The sequence below is a fragment of the Benincasa hispida genome, chromosome 3 (genome assembly GCF_027475165.1).
Source record: "Benincasa hispida cultivar pf3 chromosome 3, pf3_genome.v1.1, whole genome shotgun sequence".
NCBI classification, from domain to species: Eukaryota; Viridiplantae; Streptophyta; class Magnoliopsida; order Cucurbitales; family Cucurbitaceae; genus Benincasa; species Benincasa hispida.
Window position 1 is genome coordinate 5,474,554 of NC_143480.1, and position 15,644 is coordinate 5,490,197.

The window sequence follows — 15,644 nt, forward strand, 5'->3', positions numbered from 1 at the left end:
GTGGATTCAACTTAGTACATAAAAAGTATCAATGTTCGATGGCATTCATAAGTCGATCACATGGGTGTGTTTGTGCCTCTTCAGAACTTGCATATTTTTATAATGTTTGTATAGTTCCAACCTATACTCTTTAAACAAATTTTTTATATGTACATTGATGAAATCATTGACCAGTTGATTGGACAAGTCAAACTGGAAATGGTTCTAAATTAAAAAAAAAAAAAAACCCCAATATTCACATACGCATATATATATATATTTATAATTTGTCAAGTATCAAATAACCATCTTACCATTAATCGACTTTAACAAGCTCTCTATATTCTATTGGTACCTCTCTCCATATTCCATAATGAATAGAAAATGGTTCCCAAATGTTGGTACCAATAGCATTGCTAAACCTTGTTGCATTATCATAAATTGGTTTCTCCCATACAAGGTTACTCTCAACAGGAATTTTTCCAAATGCTTGGACATGTTTATCCAAATCAATATTTCGAGCGTACCCCGTGTCATCCTACTAGTTGTAGAATTAGACTCTGATGAAATTATTTACACATTGGTTTAAATATAAATTATACATCTTTTTATAAAAAGAAATTGTGTATCTAGAATAACCTGAATTTTCTCCCACGGAGGATGATGCGCCAATATTGCCTCTTTATTAGTGTGACCTACCATTGTTATACAAATAAAAGAAATATTATACAACAATACGTAAATTGTGAAATGAAAAATAAGATACTTATTTTACATGATTATTCGATATCAAGATGTTCATTGAGACTCAAACTCCTATCAGAAGATGATTGTACATCCTCTTCCTCGTCAACATTAACTCATTGAATTATCTATTCTTCTATGACTATAGGATCAACATTAACTCTACATAAAAGTGATATCGTTCAATGATTCATTGATTGTACAAGGAATACAATTCACAATGTCTAATAACTCAACTTGGTCATTCTCATGTTCTTCTACTTTTGGCATGTCAGACACACGCTTATTTTGGACTACTTGCACCGCTTTCCATTTATTACCATATTTGTAATCATTGAGGTAAAACACTTGCTTAGCTTGATTGGCAAATACAAAAGGCTCGTTAACAAACCAATGGCGCGTTGTATAGATTGATATATACCCCAAATGCATGTGCGCTCTATTGGTCTTTTTAGGACCAGTGTCGAACCATGTACACTTAAATATAATTACACGTCTTCTCTTGGCATATTGAAGTTCAAGACTTCATAGATATGACCATAGAAATTATGGAGATCACCTCCACTTTCATTTTCTGAAGGCCCCATCATCTCGATATTTTGTGTACTCCAATAATTATCACGCTCTATACTATGATATTGTACTCCATTAACAATACATCCACTGTAGGAGCGTACCTATGAAGCCGACCCCATTGCTAGTGAATATATATCATCAGATCCATTTCCATTTTCACGCAATGAAAGAACCTGTTAATTCAATATAACACATTAGACCTTAAGAAATAATGTCACTCACATTAATTCAATATAATTGCTACTTTTCTTTTAATATTATACTTACAGAGATTTAAACCAATCAGGAAAGCATCTTTGGTGCCTTTCATATAAATCATCCTGACTTTGAGCTTGATGTCAAATTAGTCTCAAATATTGCTTATAAGAAAAAGACACGTCTCAAATTTCTATTTCACATTTTGTATCAAAATCATTAATTACATAGAATGTTCAAAACATACTTTCAATAAGATTTTATTTCCATGCAACAGATTTACCAATGTGCATTACATTTCTCTTCTCTCAATAATGTCCTTACTCTTGATGCGTCTAATGATTGTGCATTTTGTCAAAACATTGGTAATTCACCACATATCTCATTCTCTGGAAGCTATCATCATTTCTCTATTGAATTTCATCTCAATCCCAGTTATATACAAAGAACAAAATACCAAATATATACGCTTTTGGTATAGAACCCTTAGAACGTGCCTTGTTTCTTACGTATTGTTTCAATGTCTATAAACTTTTTTCAATAGGGTACATCCAACTATAACTAACTGGACCCGCAACTTTTGTTTCATAGGGCAAATGGACTACTAGGTGCATCATTACATCATAAAATTCCGATGGAAATATATATTTTTTTAACTTACAAAGTATGATTGTAATATCTCTTTATCAGCAATCCAAATTTGCTATAGATATTGTTTTCGCACATAGATCACAGAAAAATTTGCATAACTCAACAACAATAGTGGACATATCTTTTTTTTTTTTAAGTATGCTCGAACACCAATTGCAAGAAGCCTCTGAAGCGAACGTGAGGGTCGTGAGTTTTTAACCCTCACAGTTTTCCATCCTTATCACTCACACATCTTGATATATTTGACACAAACCCATCAGTAAATTTGACTAATTTCATCCACTTAAAAAATGCAACCCTCTCACTATTAGTCCATCTGTATGCAGCATGTGGCTTTATAACTTTATCCTCTACCTTTAGCAAATGTAGTTCTTTTCGTATATTTAGATCTTCTAAATCCAAACGAGCGTTAGTTTTATCCTATTTTTTCCCTCAATATTTAACAATGTGCCTACTAAATTATCATAAATGTTCTTTTCGATATGCATTACATCCAATTTGTCTCAACAAAAGTTTGACCAATATAGAAATTAGAAAAATATACCTTTTTTTTACTCCAATTTAAACTTCGTTTTCGTTTTTTATCACGTTTCTCTGGATGTTTGCTAAGCATGAAAAAGTTTACGTTCAACCATGAAAACTGGAGGAGGTTTACGTTCTACTTTTCCATCATATTGTTTTCTCTTGCACCAATTGTGATTCTCTGAAAGATAATACTGATGCCCCATAAATCATTGTTTTCCTCTTAGCCTTAATGATGATGTATCTTCTTTATAAATAGGGCATGCTTGGAACCCATGGTACTCCACCCAGATAGGTCACCATACGTAGGAAAGTTATTAATAGCCCACAATAAGCTCACGCGTAGTTGAGAGTATTTGTTGCTAACACAATCATAAATGTGTACACCATCATTCCATAACTTCTTTTAACTCTTCAATCAATGGTTGTAAGTAAATATCAATTTTTTTCCAGAAGATTTTGGCCCAGGTATAAGAAGGGAGACAATGAAATTTGTATATGTTATGCACTTCCAAGGTGGTAAATTGTAAGGAATGAGCACCACAGGCCATATATTATACGGAGTACTCATATTTTCGAATGGATTAAAGCCACCTGTGTTGGGGTTGATTCTCTAAATCTCGTAGAATTTGTAGTTTGTAATTGTATTGTATAAATATTTTATTTATTTAACAAAATATGAGATGTTTTAATTGATATTTAGTAGCATTAAACCCACAAATCAATAACTGACATCCAAGGTTATCATCTGTAGCTTAAACATGTATGTAAAGATATACAGATGGATCAAATTTAAGTGATAATCTAAATGGTATGTAGTAGATGGATAAAGTTGGATACCTTATCCTGGTGATACTACGAATACGACTCACTTTGTAGATGTTAAAATTGTTGTAAAGTGCTATAAATTATCTGATCCTGATTATTCATGTGGAGACATGTGGGCGGACATATTCTATACAAAGGAGTTTGTATAAGATTGGACCACGAAATGACTAGTCTCATTATACAACGCCGTTTATAATAGACACTTACGTTTCACCAGGATGACCATAGGTGACATGACTTAAATCCTGAGTGAGTTGTGAACTCCTGCCAATGAAGGCGGTCCTTTGATTTGTATGGGTGAGAGTGGCCAAATCGTCGGCTCAATAAACCTACCATTTTGGGGATTTGTCTTATTGGAGAGTTGGAAACATAGTTACACAAAACGAAATTCACTTCTTCCCCAATGTCAAGATAAGTAGATAAATTTTTCTCTTAAGAGTTGATTCTGGGGGCTTGAATAATGTGGCGCCACACCCTCTCCAAGCCAGAGAGGGATTTTGGTTATAGTTGAACTATGACTTATTGTTCATTAGAGGGATCAATGGTACTTAAGGAGTTAGATATAACTACAGGGGCAAAACGATAATTTTGGCCTAGCTGTGCTTACGAGCAATTTGTGAATGCTCATCGCACTGTTGACTGGTTATTTCCAATGGATATCGAAATATATTTGTAGTATGAAGAGTGCAGTTGTCGGTCTTTATTGGAGTACTCGACAGTTAATGGATGTTGAATAATTTAATTAAAGGAGTTTAATTAATTATTCAAGTACCATGTAGCTTCAATCTACAAGTCCATGAGCTCCCCTCTGTAGCTCAATAAGGATTTAATAAGAATCAATTTTGGATTAATTTGAATTGTTCAAATTAATTGAGGGAATATAATTAATTCTACTTAATATACATTATATAATTAATATAATGCATTTGATACATTATAATATAAAGTTTATTTGAGAGGAAATAAATATTTGAATATGATGCAAATATCAATTATGTGAATTGGTTTCATGTAATTAAATTTAATATAAATGAGATTTATATTAAATACCATGTATTAATTAGAGAAACAAAAAACTGGTTATATCGTATTTGATATAATATAAACTATAGGTTATATGTTATATTGGATATAACATATAGTAAGTATATATTATATATTAAGTTAGTTAATGATAAGTATATATTATATATTAAGTTAGTTAATGTATAATTATATATATTAAATAAATTGAAATAAATTTAATTTAATTTAATTTTAATTTTTGAATTTAAAATGAAGGGAGCTATTTCTAACTCCCTCCCTTTAATATCTCTCAACATTCTACGTGGGTAAATGGTGTGTGATTGGCTGGTTTCTTCTTCTTCATAGAAGAGAATACAACAGATTCAATCTCTGCGTGTGAGACTTTGGAAAGCCTTCCATGTAAAACTCTCATTTCCTCTCAATCTCTCCTTCTCCAAAAATCTAAGAGCCCACAAAACTCCTTAGTGATTCTCATCCCAATAGAGAATACAAGAGGTTCTATTGTGGTGATGTCCTCATTGTTGGAGGTCTTTTGGTTCGTGATAGATCGTGACCGGAGAAAAGGATTCGTGAAGAAGAATGATTCTTCAAGGATAAGTTTACTTGAAACCTTAAATTCTTTTCTGTTTAATTTTGATAGCATGCTATAAATTTAATGTTATTGCATAATTCAAAATCTGTAATTTTTATTTTGTGTAAAATTGAAATTGGGACCGATCCACATTTTCGCTCAGGGCCTTCACATGTTCCTTCAATCTAAAGCTAGTCCTAAACGAAAATTTCATGGGTCTAAATCAAATTGAGGAAACTCAGGATCAAAATGCTTCCACCATTCAACATTGGCTGGATATCGCAACACTCCATTAGTTTCAACATGTTTATCTTTATGCCACATCATTTCAGGTGCAATATGTTTAGATGAAAATAATTGCTTTAATCTTGTTATTAAAGGAAAATGTCGTAAAATTTTATGTGGAATCTTTTTACTTTTTCCATTTTCAACTTTGTACTGAGAATCACCACATACTGGACATTGTTGCCAATCAACAAATTCTTTCTAATATAGGATGCAATCATATTTGTAAGCATGAATAGACTCATACCCTAGTCCTAAGTCACGTAATTTTCTTTTAGCTTCATATAATGAACTAGGTATAGATGCTCGAACGGGACATGCTTGTTTTAAACATTCAAGTAACAAATCGAACGACTTGTTAGTCCAACCATTATGAACCTTAATATGCATCAACTGTTAGGTTTTATGTCCTAAAACTCGTAGTTTGTAAACAAGAAACATATTCTATTTGCAATAAAGATATTATTGACTTTTATTCAATAAAGTTGTTGTTAAATATATAAATTGCACTTGTAAAGACTAAATCCAATAAATTTAAGATCCATGGCTATTATATGAATACTTGAACTTTGTGTGGAGACAGAAGAGTGGATCAAGTTCGAGTAAATAGCCAAAATGGTCTATAGTATATGAATAAGATTGGGTACCTTATTCTGGTAATACGATCAAATGCGACCCACTCTATAGTTGTTACAATTCGTTCATGTGGAGACATGAAAAATGGGGGCGTCCTATGCAATGAGTTTGTATAAGATTGGACCAAGAAATAAGTTACTCTTATTTTATAACGTTGTTATTATTTAAAGACTGACTATTTCAAAGTGACGACCTAGGTAACTATACCTTAATCTTGAGCTAACTATGAACTCCTGTTTATTCGGGATTATCCTTAGATTTGCATGGGTGAGGGCTGACTCAACAATGTCGGCTCAATAAGCCTCCCACTTCAGGGGTAAGACTAGGTAGATAGCTGGGGACATAAGTGAAAAATGGAATTCACTCCTACCCGCTTTTAGGGATACTAAAGAGGTTTTTCCCTTAAGTATTGATTTCGAGTCTTGAACAAGGGACTCCACCCTCTCATTGTCCTGAGAGGGACTTGGTTTGACGATTGGATCTAAAACCTATTGTTTATTAGAAGATTAGTGGGACTTAAGAAACAAGAAGTAATCTCGGGGTGATCCAGTCGTTATTACGAACAACCTATGAAGGGTTAACTTATTAATGATGGTTATATGGAGTGAACACAATATATCTACAGTGAGGGGAGTGCAACTACAAGGCTTTAATGCCGGTAGTTAACGAATGGTGGTTAATTAGGTAATGAGTTTAGTTGGTTAATCTCGAATCATTGGAGCCCATGATTTGTAGGTCCATTAGGTCTTCCTACTAGCTCACAAATGGAATAAAACTTAGAATAACATAATGAGTTAATTTGAAACGTTCAAATTCAAATTAAGGAAATTAGTAATTATATGTGATATAATTACACGTTTAATTATCAATTAACAAAATTGGAGAATCAGATGATATTTAAATATTAATTTCATATAGTAGTGGAATTGGTGTTTAATTAATTTAATATTTGATATTAAATTAATAGAATTAATTAATTAAATCAATTGATTTTAAAATTGAAATTTGAACTTTGTGAAAATTAAAATTTAGAAAATCAATTGTGTTTAATTTAACTTTTGAAAAATTAGATTAAAAATTCAATTAATTAATTTTAATCAATTTTAAATTGATTTTTGAAAATTGGAAAAACCCACAAAAGTGGGATTTTCCCACTTAAAGCTTGAAGCACCTCACTCACAAATCCATTCAAATCCACTCAAAAATCTCAAGTATGAACTGTTTAATTATTGTGTAATCTGATTGCATGAGAGTTTGGTACAAAACTCAAGTTTTATGTTGAGATTTAGGCCACGCAAATTAGATTTTGGCTGAGAAAAGAGCTTGAAGAAGAGTTCTTCAGCTTGAAAAAACCAATAAGCTTTCACCTCTAAAATTCCCTTGATTCAGCTTATTTTGAGTCCCACAACTCAACCTAAGGTTCCTAGAATAGTAGGGAAGATCTTCTAGTGGTGTACAATCAGTTGTTAAGAGATTGGAGCTCAATTTGAAGATCAAAGGTGTTCTTCAAAGGTATTTCTGAAACCCTCTTTACATTGGATGAGTATGCTTACTTTAATGCTAAAATTGATGAATTATAATGCTTAATGACCCTGATTTCTTCTGTTGTTTGCTTGCCTAAACCAACAATTGGTATCAGAGCATGATTTAAGCACTTAATTCGTGTTAATTTTAGCTTGGTGGGTATTTTTCATAAGACGTATGAAAATGGTGTAATGATATGGTTTTTTTTTTCCAGATTTTACATTAAATTCTCTTCATTTATGTTGTAATTCTTTTAATTGGTTTTTTGTTTATGGACCTTAATGTGTGTCTAAGAGTCTATAAATTTGTTAGAGTCAATAGAGTTGAAAGTAGGTTGTAATTGAAGAAAGAAGCAAAAGTGCTCAGCAGCAGATTTCTGAAGATGAATCTTCTGCCAGGTAGCGTTACGATGCTGCCTCTATAGCATCACAACGCTGCTCATCTTTCAGCCCAGATTTGAAGGAACCGGGCCGTGGCGTTGCAACGCTGGGATGAAGTGTTGCGACGTTGTTCATCCCAACACAGAAAGCGTGCACGAGCCTAAATCGACTGTTCAAGAGATCTGATTCAGCCGGTTTGGGTCAAGGAGGACTAGTTCAACACTTTCCAGACTGGTTCAACCCATTTTGATGCTTTGAAGGTCTGATTCGGGTGGTTCATGTCCGGTTCAAGTTGGTTCGTGCGGTCTAGAAGTGTTTTGGAGCTGGTTTTGCTGATTATTATAATAATTTAGGCCGTTTTCTTGCTTTAAATGCTAAAACTGGTCCATATCAGTGTGTGTGTTTAATTATTTATGCATGTGATGTATGTTATAATTAAATAAATCTTATATGTACATATAGTATGCCATTTAGATTTAAAATCCCACCATAGGAAGCATGTTGCATACATTGAAAGTGTGTTATAAGGAGTTATAATATATAGTATGCATATTTAGAGTTTCAAGTGTTTAATATAAGGTGTTATATTGAATCATGAAATGCTTGATGATTGTTATAGATGCAAAGAATGTCTAAAAGTTTTATAAGTTGTACAAAATTGGATTAGACATTTAAAATTCATAACAAAAATAAGTTACATGCTCACGTAGGTTAACAACTTGTTTTAGTAGTTAAAATAGGCCGTTATCTTGTAAAACTACGTTTACAAACTCAACTCGTATATAATCCTGTCTAAGGCTGGAGGTACTTAAGTTGACGGTCTATGGAACACCTCTTACCTGGGGATTATGGCCGAATAATTGAGCGTTGTTAACATGGTTTTATGAGCATACGTGAGCAGTATGATATTTTAAAATTGGTTTTTCACCTATACATCTTAGGTTATTCCAAATATAATCGTTATACTTGAAAAATCACCTAGACTTAGGTTGTTTAATTAGCCGTAACATACCTAAGTAAAGATTTATCCAAAAACAAATGGAACACTTCAGTGAGAGATTAATAACATATAGGATATGGTTTTCTTAGCTCTCACTTCCCTAAGAGTTCACACCGTGAGATCCATGTAACGTTTCGTGTCGATTATACTTCGGCTGCTCCATTCGAAAAGTGTTTGCATGGGTCAATAGCAAGGTGAATAGAGAAAGTAGTTCATAATAAGTGGGTAAAAGATGTGTGTCAACGTGTCTTGAGATCTCTTTCATTAGTTTGGACAGTGAGGTTCCTATGTTGAGTCTGCTTGTCGACTTTATGCGATCTACACTAGTCGTTATTACGATGACTATCCCCTCGGAGGGTTATAACATAGGATTCGGAACAACTCAAACTCTAGGAAATTGATAAGATTTCTTAGGTCGATTTCCAACCTTGACTCTCCAATTCAGTCGCATCGTTGGGGCTGCTAACCTCTGAGATCTGAAAATGGAGGGTTACACTTACAGAATTACTAAGTGTTCGTAAGTTCTTAACCGAAAATGGTAACTAAATGACTAACGAAATATGAGCTATTCTGGAGATAGTATTTAGTCAAGAATGTCTTGGTTTAGTGAATGAGTATTTGATTGCCCCTCGGTAGCACTTATTTTGACTCACTATACTATCATTGCAAATAAAATAATGAAATTTGGGTACATTTTTACTTTGTTAAAATTTGATTGGGTTTAAAAGTGATTTACTATTAGAATTTGTTTATAATTTCAGCATGTTGAATTCTTCAAATTTACTCGCCTTCGACATGTTTAACAGTAATTCAATATGGAAATCAAATATACCAACAAATGATGATTTAAAATTTATTTTAACAGAGAAATGTCCTCAATCTCCTAGTTCTTCTGCAGACCAAAAGGCACAACAAAGTAAATATGATTTACTTATCATTGAGACATGCTTAATGGAAAATGATAAATTAACCTGGATAATAGATTCGAGTGCCACTAATCATATTTGTGCTTTTGCTCAGAAAACTAGTTCCTGGAGACAGCTTACAGAAGGCGGGACAACCTTTAAGATAGGGACCGAGGAGGTTGTTTCAGCTAAAGTAGTGGGAGGTGTAAAGTTATTTGTTAGATATAGACACATTTTACTTGAAACTGTTTATTATATTCCTTCTATGAAAAGGAATTTAATTAATATATCATGTTTGCTAGAACAAAATTACAAAGTTTCTTTTGAAAACAATGAAGTCTTCAATTGATTGCTTGACATTAACTTGTAATATGTGAGATGTAGTTATAAGTTAATTTCTAAGAAGCAAAAGGTTAAAAAGGCTCGTAATTGGTTGTATATAACTAAGAGTATTGTTCCTATTGACTTAAGAGAAACTATATTGAATGTTTAATTCGATGGAAATTAAATATTCAGCTAACTAGGTAATTAGGACCATTGGTTGGATTTCCAATCAATTGGGCTAGACATAGTCAAGAAACTGAAATTACATTTGAGTAATTCGATGAACAAGGTTACATTGAGTCATTCTGATCTTCAACCTCTTAGCTAGAACGTCTCTGTTAATTGCATTTCTATCATTTACTTTCTTGCACTTTATTTTCTATGCATTTTCAATTATCCCGTCCACACCAAACCCCTCCTTTTACTACTTTAACTAAAAATGAGTTTCGAGGAACTAATCTTTTGTGCTTCCCTGTGATTTGACCCTGGACTTGCCACTTGTGCTACTAGTTTATATAAGTAGTTAGTTCGATTGTTTATAGATTTTATTTGATTAGTAGAGGTTTGCTAGTAATGAAAAATCCACCTCTATCAGAAAGTTAGAATCTAATATTCATTTTCAATTTTTTCACAAACATTTCTCTTTTTTTTCTTCCACTACAAGAAATTTGGTTTTTTTTTAATAAAAAATTTTTCGACGCCAAAAAAGCGTCGAGAAAACTCATATTTCTCGACCATTTTCAGCATCTAGAAAAATAAGATATCCCGACGGTAGTTTCAATGGCATCGAAAAAAAGAGCTATTTCCGACACCGTTTCCTAGACCATCAACATAAAAAAAGTGGGGAAACAAATGTTAGGATTCTCCTGACGCTATGGTTTAGGCGTCGGGGAGAAAAATCATTATCCCAACGAAAGAGGGGATGCATTGGGATTTTAAACAAGTTTGGTAAATTTTTTTAAGTCTCTCATGACGATAGTTTAAACTACCAATCAGGAGAATACACTTTTCTCGGTGATTTAAAACCCTAATTTACCTCATTCTTTTTTTACTTCTGCCAACCAAAGAAAATATTTTCCCTCCTTCTTCTGCAGACGAAGAATGCACTAGCCAATCGAGAACCCAGGCCCTTGTTGTTGCCAAGAACCCACGCTGCTGCTTCACGTCGTTGCCATCGCTGAAACGTATTTTTCTTCCATTCCCTCTTTTTCTCATTGATAAAACATTCTTGAAACATATTTTTCTTTTCATTTTGGAATTTCTATGTTTGATTGTTTTTTGAAGTAATTATTTAGTCTCTAAACTTTATACAGTGTTAAATCTATAGTTTGATGAGGAAAATGTCATCAAAATTAAGTTACATTTCTATATAATGCTTCACATTTTTTTTAAATGTATTTTTCTTTCCTTTGTTGGAATTTTTGTTTCAATATTCTGTACTTAGCCTTTGTTTTTTTACTATTGTTTAAGCTTTTTTGGACAGGTTTAGTAGAAGAACGTATTAGCAGTTATTATAATGTCCTTATTGATCAAACCCATCAAGTTTTTTAATTTCTAAAACTGAGAAAATCAAAGCTCTTTTCTTGAGCCCTGATCTTGTTTGTTTGAACAAAATTGATTTGGTTTTGTTTTAAAAACTACTTTTAAGAACTTTAATTGGGAAATGAATTATATTTTGAAATATAGAACAACTTGATAGTAACCATAATTATAAAACATATCATAATTGATCAGGAAGGTAGATGGTATATATATATATATTCATTTGTTTAATTAATCAGTTGATATTGTTGAATTTTTTCTGGCACTGATTTGGTTTATGAATGCTGAAGACAATTTTAGATAAGGGTCAGATTTTAATGTTATTATTTTGAAATTCATATTTTAGATATAAAATAAACTAAGTTGAAATTTTAGATAAGCTTTAGGTCAGATTGGTTTATTTTGTATGTTGATTAAGTTGGTTTGTTTTGTATATTGAGTTGATTAATTTGTTTTGGATGTTAAGATCATAAATGGTTTGTTTTGGATGTTAAATTAATTTATTCTTTTTTGTATGTTGAGTTAATTGGTTTGCTTTGTACATTGGTGTTAAGTTGTGGTTGAAAATTATTGTTAAATAATTTGGGATTAACTTATGGTTGAATTATATGTATATTTGGAATCGTGGAATAACAAGTCCACTTCCTTTTGCCATATTATGTTAAAAAAACAATTTCTCTTTCAAACTATATACTAAAAATAATCGAATCAAGTAATAGTTAGAAATTGAAATTATAAGTTTTAATATAACCAATTATCTAAATCATACACGTTTAACTTATCACATATATTATTAAGAATAGATAAAGGGTGGATTATGATTAGGGACAAGCTATCAACTGGGTATGAAGAAAGAGTATCCCGATTCCTTGAAGTTGCAAACTTCATGTTAACTCGAGAAAAAAAAGATGTCTATGCAGAAAATGTGGGAGTCAATAGATGGAATCGAATGACATTTATTCATTAATGGAATATCTCCATCGTATCATCAATGGGTATATCATGGAGATCCAATCGACTTGTCTAGGGAATACGAGAGTCACACATCTCAATCAACACATGTGCGACATAAATTAATGTTATGGATGAAAAAAATGAAAATTTGAATGTTATAAATGATCTACAGTATCTAATAGTCGATGTAAATGAAGAAAATAACGAGAATGAGATGCATACCAATGCCCAAGAAAGAGAAAACAATTCAAGCTTATTTGAAGACTTAATAAATGAAGCACGTAATTAGTTGTACCTTGGTTGTATATAATTCTCTTCATTACTGTTTGTTGTTAAGTTCATGATGTTGGTTTAGGCAAGCAAGCAGCGGAAGAATTCCGGATCATTAAGCACTCTAATTCATCAATTTTAGCATCAAAGTAAGTATGTTCATCAAATGAAAAGAAGGTTTCAGAAATACCTTTGAAGAACACCTTTGATCTTCAAATTGAGCTCCAATCTCTTCAGAAACTGATTGTAAACTACCCGTAGATCTTCCCTACTATTCTCTAGGAACTTTAGGTTGAGTTGTGGGACTCAAAATAAATTGAATCAAGGAAATTTTAGATGAGAAAGCTGACTGGTTTTTTTCAAATTGAAGAATCCTTCTTCAAGCTCTTTTCTCGGCCAAAATCTAATTTTCATGGCCTAAATCCCGGAATAAAACTTGAGTTTTGTACCAAACTCTCATGCAATCAGATTGCACAACAATTAAACAGCTCATACTTGAGATTTTTTAATGGATTTGAATGGATTTATGAGTGAGGTGCTTCAAGTTTTAAGTGAAAAAATCTCACTTTTGTGGATTTTTTCCAAATTTAAAAAATCAATTAATTGAATTTTTATTAAAATTCAATTTTTAATTTAATTTTTAAAAAATTATATTAAAAATTTATTTTCTAAATTTTAATTTTAAAAAAAATCAAATTTAATTTAAAAATTAATTGATTTAATTAATTAATCAATTTAATTAATTCTATTCATTTAATATCAAATATTAAATTAATTAAACACCAATTCCACTACTATAAATCCTATTCATGAAATTAATATTTAAATCATATTTAAATATTATCTGATTCTCCAATTTCGTTTAATTTGATAATTAAATGTGTAATTATATCACATATAATAACAAATTCCCTTCATTCGAATTTGAACGTTTCAAATTAACATCATGTTATTCTAAGGTTTATTCCGTTTGTGCACTAGTAAGGGGATCTAATGGACCTATAGATCATGGACTCTAATGATCCAAGATTAACCGGTTAAATTCTTTAACCTAATTAATCATCATTCGTTAATTACCAAGTCACTCCACTAAAGCCCAGTAGTTGCACTCCTTTCACTGTAGATATATTGTGTCCACTCGATATAACCATCATTAGTAAGTTAACCGTTCACAGGTTGTTCATAATAACAGTTGGGTCAATAACTGATCCTCTAATAAACAATAGGTTTGAGATCCAATCATCAAATCGAGTCTCTCGGGCCAATGAGAGTGTAAGGCTCATTGTTTAAGACCCAGAATCAACACTAAAGGGAATAACCTCTTTACTATCCCTAAAAGCGAGTAAGAGGGAATTCCATCTTGCACCCTATGTCCCCAGCTATCTACCTGATCTTACCCCTAAAATGGGAGGCTTAATAAGCCAGTGCTGTTGAGCCAACCCTCACCTATGCAAATCTAAGGATAATCTCGAATAAACAGGAGTTCATAATTAGCTCAAGATTAAAATGAAGTTACCTAGGTCATCGCTTTGAAATAGTCAGTCTTTAAACAATAAACAGCGTTATAAAGTAAGAGTGACTTATTTCTTGGTCTGATCTTATACAAACTCATTGCATAGGACGCCCTTACTTCTCATGTCTCCTCATGAACGAATTGTGATCACATCATTTGTAGCATTTTACAACAAATTGTAACAACTATAAAGTGGGCCGCATCCGAAAGTGTTACCAATATAAGGTACCTAACCTTATTCATATACTATAGACTATTTTGGCTATTTAGTCGAACTTTATCCATTTTTATGTCTTCACGTAAAGTTTAAGTATTCATATAGCCATGGATCTTAAGTTTATTGGATTTAGTTTGTACAAGTACAATTTATATATTCAACAACTTTATTGAATAAACGTCAATAACATCTTTATTTCAAATAGAATATGTTTCTTGTTTACAAACTACGAGTTTTAGGACATAAAACCCAACAAACTCCCACTTGGACTAAAACTCCATTGGATTTACATATATACAAATTTTGAGTAATGAGAGAATAAATACAATAAACTAGGGCATCGGATATCCAGTATTTCTCCCACTTGCCCTAATTCTATCTATCTCGTAGACCTAGTCCCGTTAGGTGACCCTCGAACACTTTAGCTAGGAAGGCCTTTGTAAATGGATCAGCTAAGTTGTCTTTGGAGGTTATCTGCATGACGATCACATCTCCTTTATGTACTATTTCCCTAATGAGATAGTATTTTCGTTCGATGTGCTTTCCGCATTTGTGGCTTCTCAGTTTTTTGGAGTGTGCAATTGCTTCACTGTTATCACAATATAAAGTGATAGGCAGATGCATGTTTGGACCGATTTCCAAATCGGTCAAGAACTTTCTGAGCCACACCGCTTCTTTAGTTGCTTCACTTGCAGCTACATATTCAGCTTCCATTGTGGAGTCAGCAATACGACTTTTGCTTAATACTCTTCCACACTATTGCTCCTCCATTCAGAGTGAATACTGATCCCGAAGTTGATTTTCTAGAATTCACATTGATTTGGAAGTCAAAATCAGTGTATCCAATAAGGATAAAAACCTTATTACCATACATGAACATATTGTTCCTTATTCTCCGAAGATACTTGAGGATATTTTTAACGGCAGTCCAATGATCATATCCATGATTGGACTAATATATGCTGATGATTCCAACTATATAGCATATGTCGAGACACGTAC